This window comes from Montipora capricornis, chromosome 11 (assembly GCF_036669925.1).
Source record: "Montipora capricornis isolate CH-2021 chromosome 11, ASM3666992v2, whole genome shotgun sequence".
Lineage (NCBI taxonomy): Eukaryota > Metazoa > Cnidaria > Anthozoa > Scleractinia > Acroporidae > Montipora > Montipora capricornis.
In genome coordinates this window covers 18079577-18087076 of record NC_090893.1, presented here as the reverse complement: position 1 = coordinate 18087076, position 7500 = coordinate 18079577, and the positions used below count along the sequence as shown (strand labels likewise).

Below are 7500 nucleotides of genomic sequence, written 5' to 3'. Positions count from 1 at the left end.
AATTCAACAATATTTAGTCCACAAGCAGGAAATAAAAAACCGCGTATGGACTTTTACTATGGCGCGAAGTGTTTTAATCTCGGCTAGTTTGTTGGCATTCTTATCACACATGAAGTTTGGGCTTGCGTAAGCATTCAAGACTTTCATCTCTCCTGGCACACACGCAAAAAAAAACTAACAACAACAACAAACAAATCAAACTATTATAAAATAGCCCTGACGGAGTGGTCTAGTCCTTCAAGGCGTTGGACTGGCACAGGGCGGCTAGATCTGTTAGGGTTGGCACATTACTATGCCGGCATAAATTTGAGCACAATAGTGAGAACGGTATCGAGACAGTACGCCAGCATAATCTATTTTTAAGTAAACAATTCCCGAAAATATTTCAAAATATTGAAAATAAATACCACATACATCGGATGGGGGAATCACGAACAAGACGATCCCAAATGGGCAAAAGATGCAACAAGATCCCTTGCTTATCCAACGCTCATCTGCTTTAGCATCAGAGAGGGTCTTTCTCATTGCTACAAAAATGCCTTGTCAGGACAACCAAGCATGGAGGACTATATGAATCTTTCCATTCCTGTTTCAGTATCAAGCAAGACATGATCACACCTACCAAATGAATACTCTATACTTTAGTGTTGTCAATATAATCTTCCAGTCTGGCATATCAAGCGAATGGTATTTTATTTTAGGTAAAAATGAGTGATCCGTGCGGAAAATTTTCTTGTAGCCTAGATAGCGTGAACTTTTTGTGAGCATAAAGAATTAGCATAATAGTGCAAGATTGTGAGCATAATGTGACAACCACCCTACCAAACCAAGTTTGGGGTTCATGTAGCCATGTAATGTTAAACGTGAATCCCCCCGTGCTACTTTCATATTAACGTGAAGTTGACTGCCTGCGAGCCAGATTTGGTCGCTAAGTGAAGTTCCTAACGCTAACACTCACAAGAATTATTCTGAGTGGCTGATCGACAGTTTACAGACATATTTTGCAGAAAGGAGGTAATGCGGTAAACACAAATAGGTATTGCATATAACAGTCATTCCTGATTGGTCAATGATTCTAAAGAACTACAGATGGCTAATCTAAATGCGAACCCAGAATAGCGCAATTTTGGCGTGATTGCGTGAATACGCGAGCGTTGATTTTGCTTCCACTTACCCTCATGCTAACACTCAAGTTCTTTATTAAAATAATTTTATTACTAATCATAAGAGAGCAACATGATATTTCTCGGTGCAATTTTGGACATAATAAGTAACACTGTAAATTTTTTTGGTCTTTGATAATTTTCCTTTGTTCTCATTTATTACACCATAATGGCACACTGGGTGTTTAGATCCACGCCAAGCTCGTTGGTCTCGCTTAACATTCCTAAAGTGGTTTGTTTGCAGACTTCGTTAAGGCGACATTAAAATTATTTGTATATTTTCAAACGGGTGTAGATTACACGCAGGACGAGAGCGACGTGTCCAAACAACAATAAAAATTGTAAAAATAGCGACGCCTGTTGTATTTCCGATTTGGAATAACCGCAAACCGACTCCTCATGGCTGGAAGTACATTGCCAACTCGCTTAACTTTAAGCGAGCTGTTGGAAATGGAAAAGACGCACACTTTTTTCACAGCGGATTTTCCGGTCACTCGCTTAGCGACCCCTTTTAAAAACCGATGGTGAAATACCCACGGGACCGGTTATGTATCAGAAATCAGGTAGTAATTTTAGCTACTTGAAACTTTGACTATATTCACAATTATTTTGGTGGTACATGCCATAATGATGCCAAAGGCCTTGTTTCGAACCGTTTTATTTATTATTGCACCATTACGACCAGCTACTCTCCTCTTCCAATTCAACGAACCTGGGTCCCAATGCCCCCGAGATTGTTGTGACTGAAGCATTTTGTCCTAAACTCTTTCATCTGTATTTACAAATATTTTTTTTTCTTGCACAAGAATCCGAGTGCTCTAAACGACTCGTTTAAAAAATATATACAGATACACTTTTCAACCGTTTCTTTAGCGAAGATTGATTCAGTGTGTCAATTCTACGACTAATCGTAATCTTCAATTCGATAGCGTTATACTGGTTGGTCGGCAAGTAGCATCGGATAGAAATGGCGTTTTACTTAAGAAGGGGCACTAGAAAAACAGAAAAATGTAGATGCCTTGTTTAGATCTCACGACGCTCAATCAAGCTTATTAACGGACACGCCTTGATTGACCGCCCCCTAGTATTTCAGTTGATATTTTGCCAAATTCAGTATATCAAAATTTCGCTAAAAAACAAACTTATATGCTGCGATGCACGGTGCGTTGCATTTCCTTTAGGGGGGGGTGGGGGGGGGGTAATAACGTGCGTAGCGAATGCACGAGAGTAGACCGCGACGGCAAGGGCACGTGGCGCCCCGCAGCGCAGGGTTATTAATAATTTGTTTCCCTTTGTTATTTTTCATGTTAATGTTTCTCAATTACGCATTAAATCACATAGGAGTGTTCGTGACATTCTTGCTTGTTTGTTACTGCCTTAGTAATATACCTCATCGCTAATCTTGTGTTTTGATTCATCACACCTAATACAGTGACGCTCGTGAGACGTGTCGCACAAGTTGTGCCTTTTTATTGCTTTTTTTAAAAATGGAACTTGGCGAGCATAACAAAAAAGCGGTCTAACTTGGATTCTTTCACACTTTTCAGATTTGTCTTTCTCTAAACGTTCATTTTGATCGATGATCTCTCCTTTGCTTTTTTGTTGGTCATGCACAATCTCAAAAAAATTTCAGAGATTTGGCAAAAAGCCTCAAAAATGGAGATTAACAGTATGTTGACACGATTACCATTTTCTAATATCTTCGTCCCTGGCTCTTAGATCTTCCTCATTCCTAAATGCCCCCGAGTAATCAGCACCTAAGAATAAGTTATAAAAAAAGAACAAATAAATATTGATTCGTTGAATTTTCTACCTCGGATAATGCGTTTCTAGCTTAATATCGGTTGTCAATCACATACCGTAGGACTCAAAGTGGAAACTGATTGCGTCACGTGTTGCCAAGCGGGAAACTGGTGGGTTTTAGGGTGCGTTCGATCGACGGTATTCAGGAATAAGAATACGTGGAGTGATGATTTAAAACGGTATGTCTGGCGCTTTGAAAAAACAAGGATAATAAAAATATGTTTAAAATAGCATTATAGCTAGTGTTTGACAAGTTAATCTTTGTAAAAACGAAGGATTTCTAACTTCTATTCCATTTATTCCTATTGTGGAATACGGTCAATCGAACGCACCTGTAATTTCAAGTGTCTAAATGAAAATTTAATAAACAATTATTCCATTTGCGCTTGTCGGATATGAGATTGGTCACCTGGCTCTAGCTTCCACGCTATTCACTGACTAGGTTACTCAATACACAACTTCTAAAGCGTAAGTGAAGGGGTATTTTGCCGAAGGCCGAATGCATAGCTTTCATGAAGCCATTTTTATTGCACTGCATCATCTAAACAGATATTACGTCTAAGCAAGAACGTGAAAACTTTTAGCTGTCAGATATAGTGCACGTCTACAGTTATCTGGCGTAACCCGTGATTTTAAAACGGTGGCTATTCGTACGGGACCCGTACACCGTCCTATATTTGTTATTCATACGGCAGTCTTCTCAGATTGACTATCACTGGATCTAACCCCAACCATGAACGACATTGCCACGCAGTTATTGAAAGCGAACCGTTTTAAAATGGGTGCTTAGACTTAAAAGCGTGAAACACAAGGCAGGTCAGATGGCAGGTGACATCGAACGAAGGAGGTATTTCGTGAAATTAAACAAGCATTAATGCCGTCCGTTGTCTGAACTGTATATAAAAGAATTAAAGACGAATTAAGAATTTCTGAGTACTATCGAACCTGCTATAATCATTCTAAGAAGACTTCTGTATGATTAGCAAGTATAGGTCGGTGTAAGGGTACGTATGGCCACTTTGATTTTAAAATGGTTAGCTTTCAGCCTTTTTTGATGAAGTGCACATCTCCATGTTAGGCCTAAATAACGACTTAAAATGGGCTTAGAACGTTCTGAGTACCGCAAAATACCCAGTGATTGAAGCCTAAAAATTTATGTTCTTAGAGCCTGGGCTATACTAGGAATTTTGTTGTGTTAACAAGGTTTCCCAAGTGGCCATTAAACTGAAAAACTTAGGTTGCGGAAAGAAACCTTGTAGAATAGATAGTAATATAAATGAAAGAGTTCTACACTTTAAAATTTCTATGCAAGAAGTATTCCAACAGCAACTGAACCAAGTTTAAAGGATTACAATCCTATACAAAGAGAGACAGATAAGACCTTCCCCGCAATCTCTACCACAGAGCTCTTCTCTTGACTGAGGGAGAGAAGAGCTCTGGGGAACCTTGAAACAAAGTGTCATCTCATTGGTTTTCGTGAAGTTTAATCAAAAGCGTCTCTAATTGGTGCATTCATATTTGCACGAGGAGTGAGCAGGCGCTGTAAGGTTCGAATAGCCAATTTTTTGGCTATAACTGAGAACCTACGGCGCATGTTCTCCTACAGAGAGTTTCCCAGAGCCTTGGATCGATCCGAGGCTCTCGTGACGAGAATGACCTTCCCCGTTGTTCGAACTTCTGGAACATATTCTCAGAGGATGGTGATCAATTTAGAGAACTTAAGCAACGACAGCGGCGAAGGCAACGAAAACATCATCTCAAAATATAAATTCGCGTTATTGGAATCACTTTGTGACTATTTCAACCTTTTTAATATGACAAGAGTGTGGTAGTTCCTCAAGAATGACACTGGCAGACTACACCCCGCGTGCCTCAATCCATCCTCAATCACTAAACACGTAAATAGCGACTGGGTACGAGTCTGTGACAATGGTCGGAACGGTGCTTAATTTAGGGGAGAAAATGAAAATTTATCTTCAAGTGCTGACGTTCTTCATAAAACCTCAAATTTGGCTATTTCACGTTGTTGTTTTGCAGAAGACGGCGGCAAAGAAATGGAAAAAAGTGAAAAACACACGTGCAGGGCGTGCAAAGCTATTATTTTTTCCCACGAAATATGCCGCAAATTTGTGACGTTCTCGTTGCCGTCGCCGTTGTCGTTGCTTAAGGCTCGTTTACACATACGACGGAAGCATAAACAAATGCAAGAAACCAACGTGTAAACCTGGACGACGCAAGCATAAGAGCAAAGCATAAACCCAAGCACAAGAAAAGGAAATTGTTCCTTTTTTCTTGTGTTTAATTTGCGTTTATGCTTGAGTCGTTGCGTCACCTATGTAAACCAGGACAAGTACAAAGCACAAGCACAGCAAAACAGATAAGCACGTTTTTTAATTTACAAGCTTACTTTGTAAACGTTTTTTTAACAAGATTTTGTTTAACGTTAATACAAGTAATTTTTATTTCAGACCTGGAATAAAACTCTCGATCGCCCAGCCTGCGGTCCCTCACCAGGTTATGAAATTCGCCTTGCTCTTTCCGCCTCAGTACGAAATATTTCCCTCACTCAAACCCTTTTTGGCTTATCTTTTATTACTCCTTCCCTCCGCCTTCAACTTCTCGGCCATTTTGGACGTAAGATTTTGGCGCCAAAATATTTGTTCACTGCGCCTGCGTATGTCAACTTGTGCTTATGCTTATCGCACGTGCAACCAACCTTGTGCTGATGCTGCACTTATGCTTATCCTTGTGTTGTACCTGTAAACCAGCCTTCAAGTTCCCTAGTAACGGCGGCTACGTGAACAGCAACGGCAGAAAACAATATGAGGGAGTTTAAGAAAACACGACGGCTACGGCTACGGCAACGCCACAAAGCAAAAATATGATTGGTTAAAAAAGGAAAGATAATCGTGTTGCACGTGCAGCACGAATTACTTCATTTCTGCCGTACTCCACAAAACAACAACGTGAAATCACCAAATTTTAAGTTTTGACGACAACGTGAGCATATAACCACGAATCAGTCATTTTCTGTTTTGACTTTAAAACCGTTCGCACCCATCCAGTTACAGGATAGTTCGCCTGTATTGTACAAGGTGAACAAGACGGAATAATCGCGAAATACTTGCGATGGCGCTAAGTTATATTTTGGAATGACGTTTTCGTTGCCGTAGCCGTCGTCTTTGCTTAAACTCCCTAATAGGGACCTTAAGATCTACGACGGCGACGTCAACAAAAACGTCACCTCAAAATAAAACGTTGCTCTATTATAAGTATTTCGCGATTATTCCACCTCGTTCACGTCGCACAAGGTGGGCGAAGTATCCTAAAAATAAATTGGTACGAGCGATTTCAGAGTGAAAATAGAGAATGAAAGATTCTCTGTTGCATGCTCACGTTGTCGTCAAAACCTAAAATTTGGTGATTTCACGTCGTCGTCATGCAGAGAACCGCAAAAATATGAGCAATAATCCGTGCCGCACGTGCAGCACGATATTTATGCTCCTTTAACCAATGATATCACTGTTTTGTGGCGTTGTCATCGACGTCGTCGTCGTAGATCTTAAGGTCCCTAATAACGCCACGAAAGCGTTACTTCAAAATATAACTTTGCTCTATCGAGCTCTGGTATACTTTTTTCGCCACTATCCATCTCGCTCACACAGTGTGGGCGAAGTATCTTTAAAAAAAAAAGGTACGAGCGGTTTCAGGGAAAAACATAACATAAAAGTTTGTATTTGTACGCTCAATTTGTTGTTAAAAGCTCAAACTTGGTGATTTCACGTCGTTGCTGGGGTCAGTACGCAGCTATTACAACGGCTCTCGGGATTGGGTTAGAAAACAATGGACAAAGAACAATACAAAAGAAACAATGGACCCTAACTCCAGAAAAAATCGAGCTGCGTCCTAAAGGGATCCAATGAAATTAGAACTTGTAAAGAGCTGAGTACTATCTCCGTTGTCGTGTAGAGTGCAGGAAGCATACGTGCTAAAATGCGAGCTGCACGTGCAACAAGATAATTTTTTCTCTTTTAACCAATGATATTCTTGTTTTGTGGCGTTGTCGTTAAAATTACCTCACGAGCAGCGCGTATTCTTACCTCACTTGCAGCACGATCCATTGAATGGGTCGTGCACAAAATTTGGTACTTTTAAAATCTAGTTGCAGTACACTACTGCACAAATTGCGCAAGTTGGAATAATTACGAAATACTCAGTTTCGTTAGCGCATGCAGTTTTTTTTTGACTTGACGATTTCGTTGCCATATCCGTTATCATTTCTTAAACCCCCGAATGATGTTTGGGAAGAAAAGCAATTAATACAACCATTTCTCACTGAACTTGCTTCAGGATTGTAGTTCCCACGAGTATCCTGTATCTCAGTCTTTTTTGAAACGCAATGGTAGAGCAAAAATAGTATCGTATATACTCTTGCTTTTAGGCCATCGTAGCTTGATTAAATCACTTTTGAAAATGTATGTTGACTAGCATACGAAACGTCAAGTTCTATATAAAAATGCGTTGGAATACCATG

The 7500-nt window shown here is 40.0% G+C and overlaps 1 protein-coding gene across 1 annotated transcript in view; it reads right to left on the bottom strand.

The window, feature by feature from the left end:
- Positions 1 to 7500, bottom strand: part of LOC138023684 (uncharacterized) — a 52812-nt gene that overhangs the window by 35937 nt on the left and 9375 nt on the right. The gene's annotated exons all lie outside the window — the stretch shown is intronic.